The sequence below is a fragment of the Antechinus flavipes genome, chromosome 4 (assembly GCF_016432865.1).
Source record: "Antechinus flavipes isolate AdamAnt ecotype Samford, QLD, Australia chromosome 4, AdamAnt_v2, whole genome shotgun sequence".
NCBI lineage: Eukaryota > Metazoa > Chordata > Mammalia > Dasyuromorphia > Dasyuridae > Antechinus > Antechinus flavipes.
The window spans coordinates 72,540,219-72,559,714 of record NC_067401.1 but is presented as its reverse complement, the minus strand read 5'-3'; positions in this window follow the sequence as shown (position 1 = coordinate 72,559,714).

The window sequence follows — 19,496 nt, the reverse complement described above, 5'->3', positions numbered from 1 at the left end:
CCAACTCACATAGTGGAGTCAGGAAATGATTTGCTGAGCATCGTCCATTTATGCTCTCATTTGACTTTCACAGTCGTGCTGTGGCTAGAAAATAATATCTATAACTAGAAACAATTTTATACCCATTAGACAGATGAAGAAACTGAGGCTTCCATAAACTCAAAGCTAGCAGGTTCCAGTGGTGGGATCTGAAGTCAAGTTTGATCTACCAAAAGTTCTCAGACTACTGATGTTAAATAAAGCAAAGAAAATATTCACATTGGGAAACCTAATTAAATAATTAATGAATTAGACTGTCTACACTTATTATTAAGCTGCATAATATTTAATTTGTTTGAGGGAAATTTTATGTCTTCGTTTTAGTCACTTAGATCCTAGATCTGGAATTTAGAGGAAACGTTAGAGAAGAAAATTAGGGATTATAACACCACCCGTATTCTACAGATGAGGAAAGTTAGTGCCTGCCTGTGAATAAGGATTTCACAGTCTTAAATTTCTCAGAGGGCATCAATATTAAATTGATAGTTTCCAGCATTAAATGTTGCGATCAATTCAAATGAGATGGTGGTGAATTACACTTACTTCTTCTGACGGCCTTGATAACCTAACTGCTGCCTTATAGCGACACCCTCTGTTTGAAGTTTGTAACAGCAATAGTCTTCAATTTCAGGTCAAGAGGCTGAATGGAAAGATAATGAAGTTGACACCCTTTTAAGTATCAAATTCTCCTAAACTGTTCCTGTGGGTGTTAGTGGAAGATTTAGGAGAAATAGTCAGGCGAGAAAGAGGAAAATGAAAAAGACTGGAAAGAAAAAAAAAAAAACAGGTGAGTGAAACAAAGAATAATAAAGCATATTAAATTAGAGCTAGAAAGAATCTTAGAGGCTATTCATTCCAATTCCCAATCCCATCTTACAGGGGAGGAAACCAAAATCCATAGAGGTTAAGTTACTAGCCCAAAATCACAGCTACAAATGCCAAAGCCCATATAATCTATTCAACCACTAACTCTTTTTAAACAAGGGTTCTTAATTCTGTCACTGACCCTTTTGATAGGCTAGTGAAAACCATGGACCCCTTCTCAGAATAAAGTGTTCAAAATCATAAAATTAAATTCACAGAATTACAAAAATAAATCAATCTTAGATATATACTAGATGTGTGATCTAGGGAAAGTAACTCAAACTCAACATCAGCCTCAATTTCCTAATAAAATTCTTTTATCAATGATATTATATCATAAACTTCTCAGTACAGCATATCAAAAGTTCTAAGCACTCAAGCCATCAGAGTCAGCTTAGTATGATGGAAAAAACAATGGTTTTGAAGGGATAGAGGCTGGGTTCAAAACCCAAGTCTGCTATTTAGTCATTGTCTGACCTAGAGTCTTAGATCCTCTTCTATAAAACAAGGGGATTTGACTTGGCCTCTCTTTATGATTCCTTCAATTTCTAAATTTATGACCCTCTATACTTAAGGTGAAAGAAAAACAGAAAATTGTATTAGTTTTTTTTTCTTTCATCTTTTTTTCAAGACACATTTATAGATTTCTTAGGTCCTGGCAGAGGCCTTAGAAACCATCTAATTTTAAGCTTTCATTATGCAGAAAAGAAATTTAAAGCCCAGAGGAACATGTTCAAGATCTTGTAATTAGATAATAAACTTTAATTGACACCTTCTTCAGTATTAATATAACTCTCAGCTACATAAACAGGCTATGTACCTCAAAGTTTCCTATTCTATTCGTTTTAAGGATAACCTGTTTCACAGATTTTCTTGTACATTTTAGTGGAAAGAATTCTGGAGCCAGAACTAGAAATTACCAAAGTTTGAATTCTCTGATGTTTATTTAATGGGCAAGTTATTTAATTTCTGATTTTTATTTTCTGGTATTTATAAAATTGGAATAATAAGACAATAGTATGGAATAGGGAAGTAGCCTTAAAAATAAGAGAGGGAGGGAGGGAGAAACAAAGGAAAGAAGGAAGGAAGGAAGGAAGGAAGGAAGGAAGGAAGGAAGGAAGGAAGGAAGGAAGGAAGGGAGGGAGGAAGGAAGAAGGAAAGAAGGAAGAAGGAAGGAAGGAAGGAAAGAAGAAAAGAGAAGAAAAGGAAAGAGGGAGGAGAAGAAAAAGAAAAACAGTATGCTTCAGTCTGTATTTAATCTCCATCTCTTTCTCTGATGGTGAATAGCATTTTTCATCATGAGTCCTTTGGGTTGGTCTTGGATCACTGTATTGCTGAAAATAGCTAAACTATTTACAATTATTCATTGTACAATACTGCTGCTACTGTTTATAATGTTCTTCTGGTTCTGCTTACTTCACTCCTTATCAGTTCATATAAATCTTTCCAGGTTTTTCTGAAATCATTCCACTTGTCATTTCTTATTGTGTTATTTTTTAATAATCCTGGTCCCTACCTATCCTAACTTAAACACTGATTAGTTTAGCAATTAGCATATCCTCTTCATTTATTAAAAAAAAAATCTATCTAGTTTTTATTTATAAAAGACTGTTTACAGACTTTCATAAATAATACAACACCTCCCCCCCTTCTGGATACCTCAAACTCAGTGCTCACAAGTTGCAGACTGAATTCCTAGGAATGACTCTTCCCCCAAGTTCAAAGAATTCTGGGTGGGTGCCATTCCTAAAACCATAACTCATTAAAGGTCTTTCTCTTCCATTTTTCTTGATATAAAATGAATAAGTGAAGCATTGAAGTATTTTTTTTTCTTCTTTGATGCAGCTCCTTGAAACTCCTCTTCATCATGGAAACAATAAGAGAATTGCTATGTTATCACAAAGAGTGCTTTCCAGCAAAGAATGAGGGAACGAAACAAATTCAAGGCACAGTGGCTACTCGCACATGGCAATGACTCTAATTAGTTTCTTCTGCTTTATGCTTCATCCCCTAAGCACAGGTGATAAAATATCAATCAAGAATTTTTATACTTAGTTATAATCTCATGAGTTCAAGAAGTTGGATATTCCTGCCACTTACTATGTAATGATTCTTCATCAGAAGTGATCTTTGCAAAATATCTGAAAAGGTGACTATCACCAATAGAATTTGGCCAAGATACATGCTTGCCAGAAAATGTTGACATTAAAGGGAGTTGCTCCCCATTAGTGGTCCCACAAAATGTTTCATATTTTAAATATCATGATGCCTTCTGGGAGGGCATAATGGGCAACATGGTACTATATTATGTTTTAACTATTTTTATGTGCATTTGTGAGTCTTTTGTGTTTATGCTCAAGCTTACCAAGGTCTTCTTTATGAACCCAAAGCTGGGATCTATGCAGAAAGAGTGTCTGCATGCTGTGGGATCTGTGGGTATTTTCACTTTGTATATATTTTACATTTTATTTTACATAATTATATACAAATAAGTATAAAACATGTATCTAAATAAATATCTGTATTTTAAATATTATACAGTTAAATACATAATAATGCAGATATTTATTTAGCTATGTGTGTTTTATGCATATGTAGATATATATGATTTATATACATACATTTTATTTCATCCTAATCCACTATGATAAACTTAGCTCTTCTCATCAATACAGTGATCCAAGACAATTCTATAAACTTGAAATAGAAAATGTCATCTGCTGCAGAAAAAAGCATTTGATAAAATCCAATAGTCAATCCTATTATAAACATTAGAGATTATAGGAATATATAAGAATTATAGGAAAATAAGGAATTTTCCTTACAATGATCAATAGCATCTATCTAAAACCATTGTTGGTGGAGTTATGAACTAATCCAACCATTATGGAAAGCAATTTTGAACTATGCCCAAAGGGCTATCAAACTGTGCATAGCCTTTGATCCAGCAGTGTCTCTACTGGGTTTGTATCCCAAAGAGATCATAAAAAAGGGAAAAGGACCCACATATACAACAATGTTTGTAGCAACCCTTTTTGTAGTGGCAAGGAACTGGAAACTGAGTGGATGCCCAGGAGTTGGGGAAGGGCTGAGTAAGTTATAGTATATGAATGATATGGAATATTATTCTTTTATAAGAAATGATCAGCAGGATGATTTCAGAGAGGCCTGGAGAGACTTACATGAACTGATGCCAAGTGAAGTGAATAGAACCAGAAGAACATTGTACATAGCAACAGCAAGATTATGTGATGATCAACCCTGATAGACATGGCTTTGTTCAGCAATGTGGGTGATTCAATCCAGTTACAATGATGGAGAGGGAGAGAGCCTGTGGAGCATTGTAGAGACTGAATGTGGATGGCAATATGGTATTTTCACTTTTTGTGGTTGTTTACTTGCTTTTTTTGTTTCTCATTTTTTCCCCTTTTTGATATGATTTTTCTTGTGCACATATGCAGCATGTGGAAAGAATTGCACAAGTTTAACATATATTGGAATTACTTGCTGTCTGGAGAGGGAGTGAGAGGAAGAGAGAGAGAAAAATTTGGAGCATAAGGTTTTACAAGTTGAAAACTATCTTTGCATGTATTTTGAAAATAAAAAGATATTTTTCAAAAAGAAAGAAAGAAAGAAAAAGAAATTGCCATCCTCATCCAGAGAGAAAATTATGGAGATTGAATATAGATCAAAGTATATTACTTTCACTTTTTTGCTTGTTTGTTTTTTTCTATTTTTTTCTTTTGTTTTGATTTTTCATTCAAACTGTGACTAATATGAAAAGATGTTTTAAATGATTATATTTGTATAATCTATACCAGATTGCTTGCTATCTTGGAGAAGGAAAAAAATTTAGAACTCAAAATCTTACCAAAATGAATGCTGAAAACTATCCTTATATGTAATTGAAAAAAATAAAATACTATTGAACTTTAAAATATATATATTACTTTATTCCCAGTTAAATGTACGCTTCGTGAGGGTAAAGTCTGTTTTCATTTTTGTCTTTGTATTGCCAGTTCACAGTATAATCCCTGGAATATAGTAAGAATCTAATAAAATGTTGTTGTTTGGCATGTATTGCTATACAATGGAATTGATCCCAAATGCTTCTTCCTCTTTCCATAATATTGTAAACCACAGTCTGTAGTATTTTCTAGATCCTTAGAGGAAGGTGACACTCAAAGGCAAGATAAAGAGAATTGTTTTAGTTGTTAAAGGACTACTGTGAGTTCTTTTTGTTATTTATATGTGCTCGGTTTCTGATAGATGAAATAAAAACTGTCCTACATCTGAGATATAGTGTTAGTTTACACAGACCCAAGAAGTTTTTTACCCACATATGCAAAGACCTAAAAATTATATGCTGTGGTGTCTCTAGGAGAAATTCTAGAAGTAGGCAAAATGAGCCAAATAAAGTGATTTACACAAAACCACAGATCAAATCTAGTCTATGTAAGCTCAGGACTTCTGGTCTTAGACTATGAGTTAAATGCATTCCTTTTTTTAAAGTTCAGAAAATACTAAACAGGTAACATCTCTCTTTTTTTGGTCATTAATGATACTTTACTATAGAAATATTAATAATTATAATATTATCATTTACATAACTTGAAGGAAAAAAATTACTTGACCAAATCCAACTTAAGTTCCAAAAGTTTAGAATGTACTGTAATTCTACAATCTAAAATAACTGTAATTTTAATTGGAGTCAAGTACAATCAAAATTGGTCTCCATAAATGTTAGCTACAAAAACAAGATCATATGTTACAATTAAGGGATTGGTTGGTTTTTTCACAGGAAGCCCTCAAAATTTCTGATTCAAGTAAATCCAACTGGAACTTTGTCTGGATTTTGCTTCTTTGAAATCTTTCCAAATTTCAAAATTGCCCCAAAAGTTGAATTGAGATTTAGAAATTATCTGGGTTATTAAAAAATAAATCAAATAATTGTTTTTCTTAGACTTGTTGTCAAATCATAGGAATTTGAAGATCTTTTACTGATTGTTGTTTTAATTTGTGTAATAGGAGACTGATCAATGAAAGTCCAGTCCTAGAAAGCTGATTCTGGAAGCTTCTGATAAACAGAATAAAAGATGCAGTTCTTCAATCCACAGCATATGCAGTTACTTTGTGATTGCTTCCTGTCCCTTTATTGCTTTGAAGAAAAAGTTCTTCAGTTGACTGCTGAGCCAGAAATGAAAATATACCCAAAAAATTGTTGATTAATAATTTCCAATTATATCTGATTTTATGGTGCTATTTAGGGTTTTTGGTTTGTTTTCTTTTCTTTTCTTTTTTTTTTTTGGTAAAGATATAGAAATATTTGGCCATTTCTTTCTTCAGCTCATTTTATAGATGTGGAAACTGAGGCAAATAAAGTAACTTACCCAGCATCATACAGCTAGTAAGTAAGGGTGGATTTGAACTCAGGAAGGGAAGTCTTTCTGAGTCTGGCTCTCTATCTAATATGCTATCTAGCTGCCGAAGACACAAAAAAGATCCTATTGGGAAAAAAAAAAAAACTTAATCTCTTTATTTCTTATTAACTACCTGTGGAAAAACAACTCTCTGAGCTCTAATGTCCTATGGTATTTTGAACAAGGGTTATGTACCCAGATTAATCTTCTCATTTATAATGTATGTTAGAATCATGACTGGCCAGTGTTGTTACCCATTTGGCTTACAACTTGGCACTGGTCAGAATTTATCAATGGATTATTATCAACCCATGCTTGGAGTTTTGTTTTTGAACTTCTCAGTACTATATCACTTGCCAGCCGGATATATTTCATTATCACACTTGTGAGTACATCCACTGTCAGTCAGACTTCTGCTGATTAATGCGTTTGGTCTCTAGTGACCATTACTGTCTTGGAATAGGACCAAAAAAAAAAAAAAAGCAAAAACAAAACCAGAATACCCAAGCATGCTCTGAAGTAGAGACAGGTCCCTCCATTTCAGAATATCACACTTCTAGTAGATTCATCAAATATCCATAAGTTCCCCTGTGCAGGTTCCCAGAACATTTTGAGAACTGGCTCTTCATTGGCCAGTCTCCCATTTCAATTAAATGAGAGAACAATCTAATTAGAGCTAATAAATTTATTCATAATCTGTTTCAGCACTGTGAAATTACACTAGGCTTGAACCCTGATAATTAAATAATTCTCAGCCCTAGTTTCGACACACCCGCGGGAGTCTCCTGTTTTCTTAAAGTGTATTGCAAAATTCTCAAAAGAAAACTAATTTAAATTCACTTGAAATTCCAGAGTTATATAAGGCTTGATGAAAGAATGAAATTTCTTAACAATCTGAGCTATCCAGCTCTTTTTGTAGTGGCAAGGAACTAGAAACTGAGTGCATGCCCATTAGTTGGGGGATAGCTGAATAAGTTATGGCATATAGCTATGAAATACTATTGTTTTATAAGAAATGATCAGCAGAATGATTTCAAAGAGGCCTGGAGAAACTTGATGACATGAACTGATGCTAAGTAAAGTGAATAGGACCAAGAGAACACTGTACACAGCAGCGAGACGATTATGTGATAATCAACTCTGATAGATTTGGCTCTTTTCAATAATGAGGTGATTCAGAGCCATCTGCATCCAGAGAGAAGACTATGGGGACTGAATATGGATCACAACATAGTATTTTCACCTTTTTGTTGTTGTTTGCTTGATTTTTTTCTTTCTCGGTTTTTTTTTTCTTTTTGATCTGATTTTTTTGTGTGCAGCATGATAAATATGGAAATATATATAAAAGAACTGCACATGTTTAATCTATATGGTATTAGTTGTCTATGGGAAGAGGGCAAGAGGGGGAGAAAAATTTGGAACTCAAGGTTTTTGCAAGAGTGAATTTTGAAAACTATCTTAACTTGCATTTTGAAAATGAAACTATTATGAAAAAAAAATTGAACTATCCAAAAGAAGCAATGAGCTGCTCTAAAGACACGGGATCCTGTTCACTGAAGGCCTACAGGTAGAGGCTGGATGACCACTTTCTGGGGAATTTTATGGACAGGATTCTTGTTCAGGGATTAGCTAGACCAGACTGGCTGTGAGGTCCCTCCCAATTCTGAGATGATAAGATTCTATGATGGAAAATAAATTATAGAAGATATTAATTAAATGTTTTAGAAAAGCAAACTACTCTTAAGTATATAATCATTTCCCAAAGGTTAAAATTCACTAGACAAGAGAATGAAATGAAAATAGACTGGATTCTTCACTCAACTAGACTATGAGTTGATACAGAGGAAAATACTAAACTTAGAATCAGGAAAACTTGGATTCAAATCCTGCTTCAGATATTTACTAGCTATGTGACAGGGCATGTTAACAACTTCATAAAATAAGCCTGTTTTCTTATCTGCAGAAAGAGGATGATAATAGTACTTACATCACTGAGTTGTTGTGAGGATTAAATTAAAACCATGTATGTAATAGCTTTTTGAAATCTTACATCAAGGCTAGCTATTTTTATTATTCTTTTATATACCTAAGACTCCTAGTAAAGTACCCTACAGTTACTAGTACACCCTATTTGCTTATTTACTTGCTGCTAACTTCAAGGAAATCAATAGCAGGATTACCATGAATTCACTGAAATCTCTTTCACTTCTCAATCTATGATGCTGTCATGGACCACTCTTGAAGATGAAGTAATAGCCTTTTGGCAGCAGAATGATCTCTCTACTTCGGACCTGCTAAAAGCATTAAACTACAAAAAGTTATTAAACTGTGCATACCTTTTGATCTAGCAGTGTTACTACTGGGCTTATATCCCAGAGATCTTAAAAAAGAGAAAGGGGCTTATATGTGCACTAATGTTTGTGGCAGCCCTCTTTGTAGTGGCCAGAAACTGGAAACTGAGTGGATGCCCATCAATGGAGAATGGCTGAATATATTGTGGTATATGAATGTTATGGAATATTATTGTTTTGTAAGAAATGACCAGCAGGATGATCCTTATACAAATCAACAATACTATATGAGGATCAATTCTGATGGGCGTGGCTCTCTTCAACAATGAGAAGATCCAAATCAGTTCCAATTGTTCAGTGATGAAGAGAATCAGCTACACCCATAGAGATGACTATGGAAACGGAGTGTGGACTACAACATAGCATTTTCACTCTTTATGTTATTGTTTGCTTGCATTTTTGTTTTCCTTCTCAGGTTTTTTTACCTTCTTTCTAGATCCGATCTTTCTTGTGCAGCAAGATAACTGTATAAATATGTATACATATATTGTATTTAACATATTCTTTAACATATTTAAAATGTATTGGACTACCTGCCATCTAGGGGTGAGATTGTGGGGAAGGAAGGGAAAAATGGAATAGAAGGTTTCGCAAGGGTCAATGTTGAAAAATTACCCACACATATGTTTTGTAAATAAAAAGCTATAATATATATATGAAGTAATAGCCTTTTGGCAGCAGAATGATCTCTCTACTTAGGACCTGCTAAAAGCATTAAACTACAAAAAGTTATTAAACTGTGCATACCTTTTAATCTAGCAGTGTTAGATTCCCACTAAAGCATTGAGCTAGCCTTACCCCAAGCTCACCCATGCCTAAATTATCACTTCTTTTTATAATATTTGGAGCCAGGACTGAGCCTAGGCAAACCTGTGGTATCTTTACATCTTTTCTTTAGTTTACACCATCATAGAATTTTAGGGTCAACAAAGTTTTTAGATCAATCTATTTATTATACAGATTAAGAAACTGAAGCTAGGAGGTAGGTAATCTTCCCCTTGATGACAGAACAAGGAGTATAAAAATATGAAAGGGGCTTTTGATTGGAAGCTCCCAATTTCAGTGCTCCCAGACAAATGGAAATATTTGCAAAAAATTATTTCCTTCTTTCTTCCTCCTCTGTTAATGATTTCCCTTGTGAACTCTTGACTACATTGTTTAGTGATAATATGTCAGGTCATTTTCCCTTCTTTTCCTCTTTCCTCCCCCTCATTCCTTGTTTCAGGTCCTCTCTCCTTGACAGCAACGTCATAGTTCTTCACTACAGATCAAATGAATTAATTCTATTCACTTTTTTGAGAAACCTATTTATAAGAAATCAGAATGTCTCAGGAGCATTTTGAGAATGGGAAATGGGTCTCTGCTATGTTTTTGCTGATGAGAGAAAGAGTTGTCATGCTTAATTTAAAAAAAAAAAATTGAAGGAAAAAAAGGCAAAAAACAACAAACAGCAAAGGTAATCAGTTCCAAAATGCAGCTCATGGTCAAGCAGCTTCTTCTGTCTGCTATGAAATTCTCCTGGCCAGTCTATGTCTGCCTCATAGATCCAGGACTTGTAACTTGTATTCTCTGGAGTAAAAAGAATTGCAGAATGTCAGAACTGGAAAAGACTTTGGAGGTCTACTCCAACCCAAACATGAGCAAGAATCCTCTCTCCATCAATCCCAAGAAGTGGTCATCCAATTTTTGTTTAAAAATCTGACTAGAAGGGGGAAGAAAAGAAATACCGAGGAAATTTTGGAGGATTTTAAAAAAAGAAATACTAATAAAAATGTATTTTTTTAATAAACACAATGGAAGTGGGTGAAGGAAGGGCTGATTTCCAGAAACTGTCCATTTCTCTCTAGGCTCTGCTACTGAATTTCTGGACTTGGATATCATACCTCGGCTACCATCACACTATGAAGATATCCATAAGCCCCTGAAGCTTCCTTACCCTGAAATCTCCATCATTACCTATTGAAGGGGGTGTGAAACTGTGTTTTCTTTTGATCTGTAAAATTAACACTCAAACTCTGTCCCCTTTGATTCCTCACTCCCAAACTCCAGAGAATCTATGAGAGCATGTTCTCGGGGCTGGCCCTTTCTAAGGCAAATCACCCCTACTGATAACGTGATAGCCAGATCCCCATTCAAATTCTTTTAGGAGACCTGGGCTGGATATTGATAAGCATCTAGGCCTGGGGACTTTGGCTTTCTTTTCAACCTGAAACTTGAGCTTCAAGATTCCTATTTAGAGGGCGATTTCTAAACTCATTCTTTGCAGAATGTCCGAAGTAGGACCCTGCCTTCTGTGGAGATATTCTCTTCTCAGTGCTAACCCCCTTTGCTTGCCACTGAGGAAGTCAGGCTTCCTAAAGCTGGCTTTCTATCCAACAATAAACTTCCATTTTTGACACCTAAAACTCTTGGGGTTCATGAATTCTTTCACAAAGAACCTGGGTCGACCAAAAAGGGATTTCCACAACTCTCTGAACTGCCACTAACCTCATCACCTATGACCTTCTCACCCTGGAACATCCTTCAATTTTTTCCTTCTTTCTTTGGTGAATTCTTCCAGAGCTTCTGTTTTGGGGAGGAATCTAGATTAGCCAACTTTCACCTCCCATACCATCTCTGCTTCTGAGTTTATGGACTTCATTCCTTCCCTACCATTTTGTTCTCTTTTCTTTATTGCCTTCCCCTATTAGACTATAAACTCCCTGAGGGAAGAGATTTTTTTTCCTTGTATTTGTATCATCACAGATTAAGCACAGTGTCTAGCACTTAATTCCTACTTACTAAATTCTAGTTGCCTCTTTGCCTTCCACTTCTGTATTGCTCTAATTATTAGGAGTTCCCTTTTTTAAAACATCAAAAATAAGCCTTCTTTTGTTCCTATTTCTGTCATCTAACACCTTTCCACCAGACAGCCTTTTTGAAGACAACTATCTTGTCCATCTTAAATCTTTCTTCCTATAAATTAAACTTACCTCATATCCACTGATCAGCCTATCCTTCAGAGAATAAGCCCTGACCACCAACACAATCCACAGAAACCTCTCCCTCCACTGCCTGCCTGTGGTCCTGACCATCTGTACTTTCTGAACTATATACAGAACTGTGACATCTCTCCTTACCTATTCTTTTGGATATGGTTCAGACTTATGAGGTCCCTCACAATTCTCAGATTCCGAAATTCTTATCTTGCTTGGAAATTGAAATTTTTGAATGTGTATATCTTGTATTCTCTACTTGACTATAAATTCTTTGTATATACAAGATCCTAATAATCTATTTGTTTGTATACCTTGGAGGACCTGCCACAATGTGGTCACAGACATGGCATAAAATAAGTTTACTATAATAGTTTCCCAAACTTAAAAACACCATTTGGTATTCTCCCTAAGAAATAGATTATATCCCTCACTTACACCTGCATCAATAAATTATGATTCCTTATTATGTGCTTATTTTTTTCCTTAACATATAACTGAATTTGCTCTAAATTAATACCAGCTCTTACTAAATCTCCTTAAGGTCAAGCCTTCTTGAGTCAACATTGGAAGGAAAAAAGCAAAGCTCATAAAAATGGCTGTATATGTTTAATGTCTTTATATTTTTATTAACTACATCACCACTTCAGGAATCCTTCATGCCACATATAAATTAATGTCGTCTGATTTATTTCCAGCATGAGTAGAGTGTTAGGTTTTGAACACTAGCCAGCAATCAAAGAATGTTTAGCAAAACTGAGGCCTAAGAGATTTTGAACAGTTGATTTCTAAACAAATAGTAGAGTTCAAAACTATTCTCTTTCTAGTCCACCATATTTTAATTGTTGACAAGACTTTGTCCAATCATGGCCATTATTCTTCGGGGACAAGTAATATTAGAGGATAATTTTTAATGTTTCATTTTTATGTTACATCTCTACGTTGGGATGAGGATAATTGTGTCCTGTTCAGTTCTATTAGCTGTATAGTCCATGATAGAGAACTCACATTTCAAGATATCTGAAAACATCCGATCAACATTTGTTAGCTATGTAGAGTCTAGGTCAGGATGTACCTCATTTTTCTCAACTATAAAAAAGAGTTGGTCTAAATAGTCATTCCTTCCAGCAATAGTTGCATGATTCTATGATCCTTTAAAATATAATGAAGCCAATTTGATGGTCAAGTGTGAAGTGCAAAGTCTTTCTGAGCTAATTTAGATATTTTTGCAGACTCCTTTTAGGCTGGATTTAGGGTATACTGCAACTTTAAAAACCTCATTAAGTGCTCACTTCTGTATATTATATGCTCAACCAGACAATTTCTTTTCTAACTTCAAGATGGAGTTTAAAAAAAGGACCTTTAAGAAGCTGTGGACATGTGAAAAACTAATACGTTGTCAGGAGAGGTGAGAATTGGTCTAACAATCCTGAAAAAGCAATATGGAGGGGGCAGCTAGGTGACTCAGTGGATAGAGCACCAGCCATGAAATCTAATCTAAATTAATACTAGTTCTTATTAAATCTCATTAAGGTCAAGCCTTCTTGAGTCAACATTGGAAGGAAAAAAGTAAAGCTCTATGCTGAGGAGGACCCGAGTTCGAATCTGGTCTCAGACACTTCATACTTCCTGGCTGTGTGATCCTGGACAAGTCACTTAACCCAAATTGCCACAGGGGGTAGGGGGTGGGGAATTTGGAGTTGGAAAAATCATTTAACAATTTGTACCCTTAGATCCAATTATGTTTCCTGAGCATGTACCATAAGGAGGTCAAAGACAGAAGGAAAGATCCCACATGTCAAAAATATTAATAGCAGCATTATTTATAGTAGCATAAAATTAAAAATGAAGGAGGCACCTAACAGTTGGGGAGTTCAACTCAGCCATTTTTCCAATTGTATCTGACTCTCTATGACTCTATTTGGGGTTTTCTTAACAGAAAAAATGGAGCCATTTCCTTCTCCAGTTAATTTTATAGATGAGGAAACTGAGGCAAACAACATTAAGTGATTTGTCCACAGTTAATAAGTATCTAAGAGCAGATTTGAACTCAGGTTCCTGACTTTAAGCCTGGCATTCTATCCATGACACTACCTAGTTGCCCAATAGCTGGAAAAGAGCTGAACAAATTGTGAAATGTAAACATATTAAAATATTAGATTATAAAACATGACAAATATTATTAAGGCAGAAAAATTTGGAAAGACTTTTAAGAACTGATGCAAAATGAAGAAAAGAGAGTTAAGAGAACAATTGACACAATGGCAATAGTAACAAAAAAGATAGCAAAAAAAGTCAGCAGAACTCTGATCAGAGCTTTCCAATTAATTCCAAAGAACTGACAGCAAAACAGCTCCCTCTTTTTGGCAAGGAAGTAGTTGATTGGATATATGCATTAAGGTATACATAGCCAGTCGCAGTAGGTGGATTTTCAGAATCACAAAATTTTAAAGATGGAAAGGACCTCAATAACCATATAATTCATCTATAGCCCACACCCCCAAAATTTACTCTACAGTATGCCAGATAAGTCATCCTCTAGCTTCTTCCTGAAAACCTGAAATGAAAGAGAATTGACTATCTTCCAAAGTAACCCAATCTCCTTTTAAATAGCTCTGTGTTAGGTTTTGTCTAACTGAAATTTCTTTGCTATAGGGGAGGGACATACTCAGGTGTGGACAAAGGTATTACTGGGAGGTGATAGCAAAACTTTTTTTAAAAAATTTTGGAAGCTTTTTCTTCTTTTTAAAAAGATCTTCATTCATCCAAGTAGTGCTGTATAGCTAACACAAAGAGCAACTAACAAAGTCACTAAGGCATTTTTTTCTTACGGTAGAAAATGTAGAAGGCACAAGAATTTAGTGCAAGCACTTTTACATCAGACTATGAAGGCAGGTGAATTCAGATGCTGGTTGAGTTGGGAAAAGGGAATTTGGGTCCAAGGAGCCCATGGAGACATCAGACTGCAGCCTGTTCCTTTTTTCCTTTTCCCTTCTTCTAATGAAGAAGTCACCAAATTGATATACAGATGGCACAATGGATAGAGTACTTGGCTTAGAGTTCTAAGTTCAAATCTAGCTTTGGATACTTACTTGGCCTTGGCCAAGTCAACCAACCCTGTTTCCCTCAGCTTCTCATCTGTAAAATGAACTAGAGAAGGAAATGGCAAATCACTTCATTATCTTTGCCAAGAAATCCCCAAATGGTGTCATAGAGAGTCAGACACAACTGAAAATGACTGAATGACATCTTTCCCAGAGTTTTTCCTTCCCTCCTTGTTTTCTAGATGGACCACACTCTACTGCTTCCACCTTCAGCAAACAAAAATAGTACCAAACAGGGAAGGTGAGGAGTGATGATAGCAATAGCAACACTGATAAAACACTTAGTATTTGTAAATTATGTATGTTGTTTTGATGGGGATGTGAAACTGTGTTCCCTTTTGATTTGTCTCCTTTGATTCCTGACCTTACCAGTCTCCGTGAAATCTGTAAGAGAGCTTCTCAGGCTGGGCCATTTCTAAGGCAAATCATTTCCATTGATAGCTGGATCTCCATTCAAATTCAGGCAGAAAAAGGCTTCAAAGTAATTTCATTTGGGAGATCCTGGTCTGATCAGCTCAAACTGCTCCAGCCCCGCCATCAAGATCTGCTCATATAATAGTTTTCTGTTTATTCTTTTTTTTTTTTCAGAAGATCAAAAGTAGCATGCATGTTCTGCTTCTTTGGTATAGCTACCAGGACCCTGCCTGCTGAAAAGGCATTATTTTCTCAGTGTCAGCCTCCATTTCCCTAAGCTGACTTCTCATCCAACAGTAAACTTCCATTTTTGTCACCTAAAACTCTTTGGGTTTGTGAATTCTTTCACAAAGGATCTGTGTTGACCAAAAGGGGATTTCCACAACTCTCTCACTGTCACTAGAACCCCATCAATTTCATCTGGTCCTCACAATAATCCTATGAGATAAATGTTATTAGTATCCCCATTTTACAGATGGGGAAACTAAGGTTAACAGAAGTAAAGTGATTTGCTGAAAGTCACACAAATGGAAAATCTTTGAGGTGGGATCTGAACTCAATCTTGCAAACTTACAAGTCCAGCTCAAACTTACTGCCACCTACCAGCCAATAATAGTAATGATGTTCCTAGGTTGTGAGCAAAATTCTCATCAAGGTCTTTAGGGCAGAGAAGAACAAAAATCTAAGAACATTGCTCTCCAAGGCTGAAGCATCATGGATGATGAAATCCTAGGAAAATCAATCAATCATATCAATCCACAAGCAAATTTTTTAGGTGCTAGAGATAACAAAAACAAATTGGAATCAGTCCCTGCCTTCAAGTTTACATTCTATCCTACTAGAAGAGGCAGCAAGTATATGTGAGTGTGTGTGTGTGTCTGTGAGCGTGTGCACATAAAATAAATGATCTTTAATTTGGAGAGAAAGGTACTAGCTGCTATGGAATTCTGGAAAGAGTTCCTACAGAATATGGCCCTTGAGCTGAGTTTTAAAGGAAGTGAGATTTCCTAAGAGGCAGAAGTGATGGATGAGGGAGTAATTCCAGATGGGAGAACTATATTGTGTGTGAGAAATATTTAAAAAGCCAGTCTGATTGCATCAATGTGAGTGTGCAAAGAGCACTAATGAAATTGGGAAAATAATTTGGGAGCCGGTTTTAAGAAGCTTAAAGTTGCATGGATTGTACTGAAAGAATCTTCCAATTCCAAAATACCTCTATAAATAAAATAACTATTTCTCCATCCCATTCAACTGAATTTACCAAAATTATTTCTTATATTATTTTCACATTGTGAATTACAAAGTTGATTTTAGGATTTGTTTCATTTTAGGATCAAATGATATAATATACTTTGCAAAATCTAAAATGATGTGTAAATATTATCATCATCGCTATTGCTGCTTGCTCTGCTTGGTGCCAATTGTCCCAGATAACAAAACCACTGATTAAGGCTTTGTTTTCAAACATAGGACAAGTCCTAACAAACTGATTGAAAAATGTTTGCCTAATGTAGGTGTATGTATGTATATAGATATATGTATGTGTGAGAGTATATAGGTGGGTGTGAATGTGAATGTGAATGTGTGTGTTTCTGTGTGTGTTTAATTGTAACCAACTTAAGAGAGGTAAGAGGGATGATGGGAGGGGAAGAATAAAGAAATAAGTACACAGCAGAAAACAAAAGAATAATCTACAAGTAAGCAAAAAAAGAGGGCAGCCATGAATATAATCTCTTCTATTATTATACATGCTTTCTTGAAAGGGAAATTTATTGTTATATATTTTGAATCCTCCCCAATATTCTGCTGGGCGCATAACAATGTTTTGCTGCTTTGTTGTTGTTGTTTTTATTTTCCTTTTCTGCCTTTCTTTCTCTATTTTGCTTTTTTCTTATTGTTTTAAAATTAAACTTTATTAGTTATAAATAATATTTTAAAGAAAAAAGAAAAATGTTTGCCTAAATTATTTTATCTTTCTTGTTCAAGTTTGCTTTTGTAAATCAAGTAAAAATTTGAGACAACACTTACTTCCCTCCAAACACACAAGTTGTTCCACTTTTGTTCAGTTATACAGCTTTCAATCCAATCCAATAAGATTTAATAATAATAACGATAACTGATATTTATATAATCTCTACTCCCAGGAGTGGGAGGTATTTTGTGCTAGGTATTTTATTTTCCCATTGAACCTCACAATCACTCAAAGGGCTAGTAAGTATGAGGCTGAAATTGAATGCAGATCTTCCTGGCTCCAGGTCCAGTGATCTATGTACTGTGTCTGTGCTTACTATGTGCAAGGTTCTAGGGATAGAAAAACATCATTTTTGCCCTCAGGAAGTTTAAATTCTATTCAGGAAATTTATTTATTCTGGATAAGAACTAAGATTTCATTGATCAAAGGAACTTCAGGAGGGACATTCCCTCTACCAATACAGTTCAGCACTTTCAAGTTTTAGTAGGTCATCTGAGACACTGAGAGATAAACTGGCTTGCCCAGGGTCACACATGTAACATATAGAATCATCCGGATTTGAACCCAAACATTTTTAACTCCAAATTCAGTTTCCTTTTCACTTGGCCATTGTTTCTATATACTAGATACTATACTGTCTTTGTATAGTCCCTGCCTTCAAAAGGAGAAGAAATCAAAATTATCTATAATCACACAAGTGCTCTAAATCACTAATGATTAGGGAAATACAAATTTCCCACCACATACCAATCCTCTCAGATTGGCTAAGATGACAGAAAAAGATAATGATGAATGTTGGAGGGGATGTGGAAAACCTCAGACACTAATGCATTGTCAGGGGAGTTGTGAAATGATCCAACTATTCTGGAGAGCAATTTGGAACTATGTCCAAAGGGCTACAAAATTCTGCATGCCTTCAACCCATAATTACCACTACTATATCTTTTATTGCAAAGAGATCAGGAAAAAGAAAAAACCCATATTGCAAAATGTTTATAGGAGCTCTTCTTTTGGTGTTGAAGAATTAGAAATTGAAGGGATGTCCAGCAACTGGAGAATAACTAAACAAATTGTAGAACGTGATTGTGATGAATACTATTGTGCTCTAAGAAATGGTGAGCAGAATGGTTTCAGAAAAACCTAGAAAGAGTTATATGAACTGATGCAAAGTGAAATTAGCAGAACAAAAAAAGCATTCTACACAGTGATAAAAGTATTGTACAACGATCAACTGTGAAAGACATCTATTCTCAGCAAAAACAATGATAGCAAACAATTCAAGTTTTTTGATGAAAAATGCTATCTACCTCCAATAAAAAAATGATGAATTTTGAATAAGATTGGAGCAGAATATTTTCACTTTTTTCACATTTTTAAAAAATGGCTAATTTTTAAATGGTTTTGCATGATTTCATATTATAATTGATATCACATTTCTTCTCAATGAATCAGGGAGGGAGAAAATCTAGAATCCAATCTTTTTTAAATGAATGTTGAAAATATGTAAATAATTAATTTGAAAAAAATAAAAGTAAATGATTTGAGACTCCTTGACTTTTGCAGACCTTTATGAGACAGATGGCACATTATCCCTAAACTCTTAACATTCTTGAAGTAACTGTGTCTTGTTGCTCTCCCACTGTGTAAGTAGGAGTATAAGGGAGGAAGAAAGGAAGGAAGGAAAGAATCAAAGGAGATTCTATTATAATCCCCTGGAGTTTCTTTTTTTTTTTTTTTTTTTTTTTTTTTTTTTTTTTTTAATTTTTTTATTTAATAATTACATTATATTTACACTCATTTCTGTTCCGATTTTTTTTCCCCTCCCTCCCTCCACCCCCTCCCCTAGATGGCAAGCAGTCCTTTATATGTTGGATATGTTGCAGTATATCCTAGGTACAATATATGTTTGCAGAACCGAACAGTTCTCTTGTTGCATAGGGAGAATTGGATTCAGAAGGTATAAATAATCCGGGAAGAGAAACAAAAATGCAGATAGTTCACATTCGTTTCCCAGTGTTCTTTCTTTGGGTGTAGCTGCTTTTGTCCGTCATTTATCAATTGAAACTCAGGTCTCTTTGTCAAAGAAATCCACTTCCATCAAAATATGTCCTCATACAATATCGTTGTCGAAGTGTATAATGATCTCTTGGTTCTACTCATTTCACTTAGCATCAGTTCATGTAGGTCTCTCCAAGCCTCTCTGTATTCATCCTGCTGGTCATTTCTTACAGAACAATAATATTCCATAACATTCATATACCACAATTTACCCAGCCATTCTCCAATTGATGGGCATCCATTCATTTTCCAGTTTCTAGCCACTACTAACAGGGCTGCTACAAACATTTTGGCACATA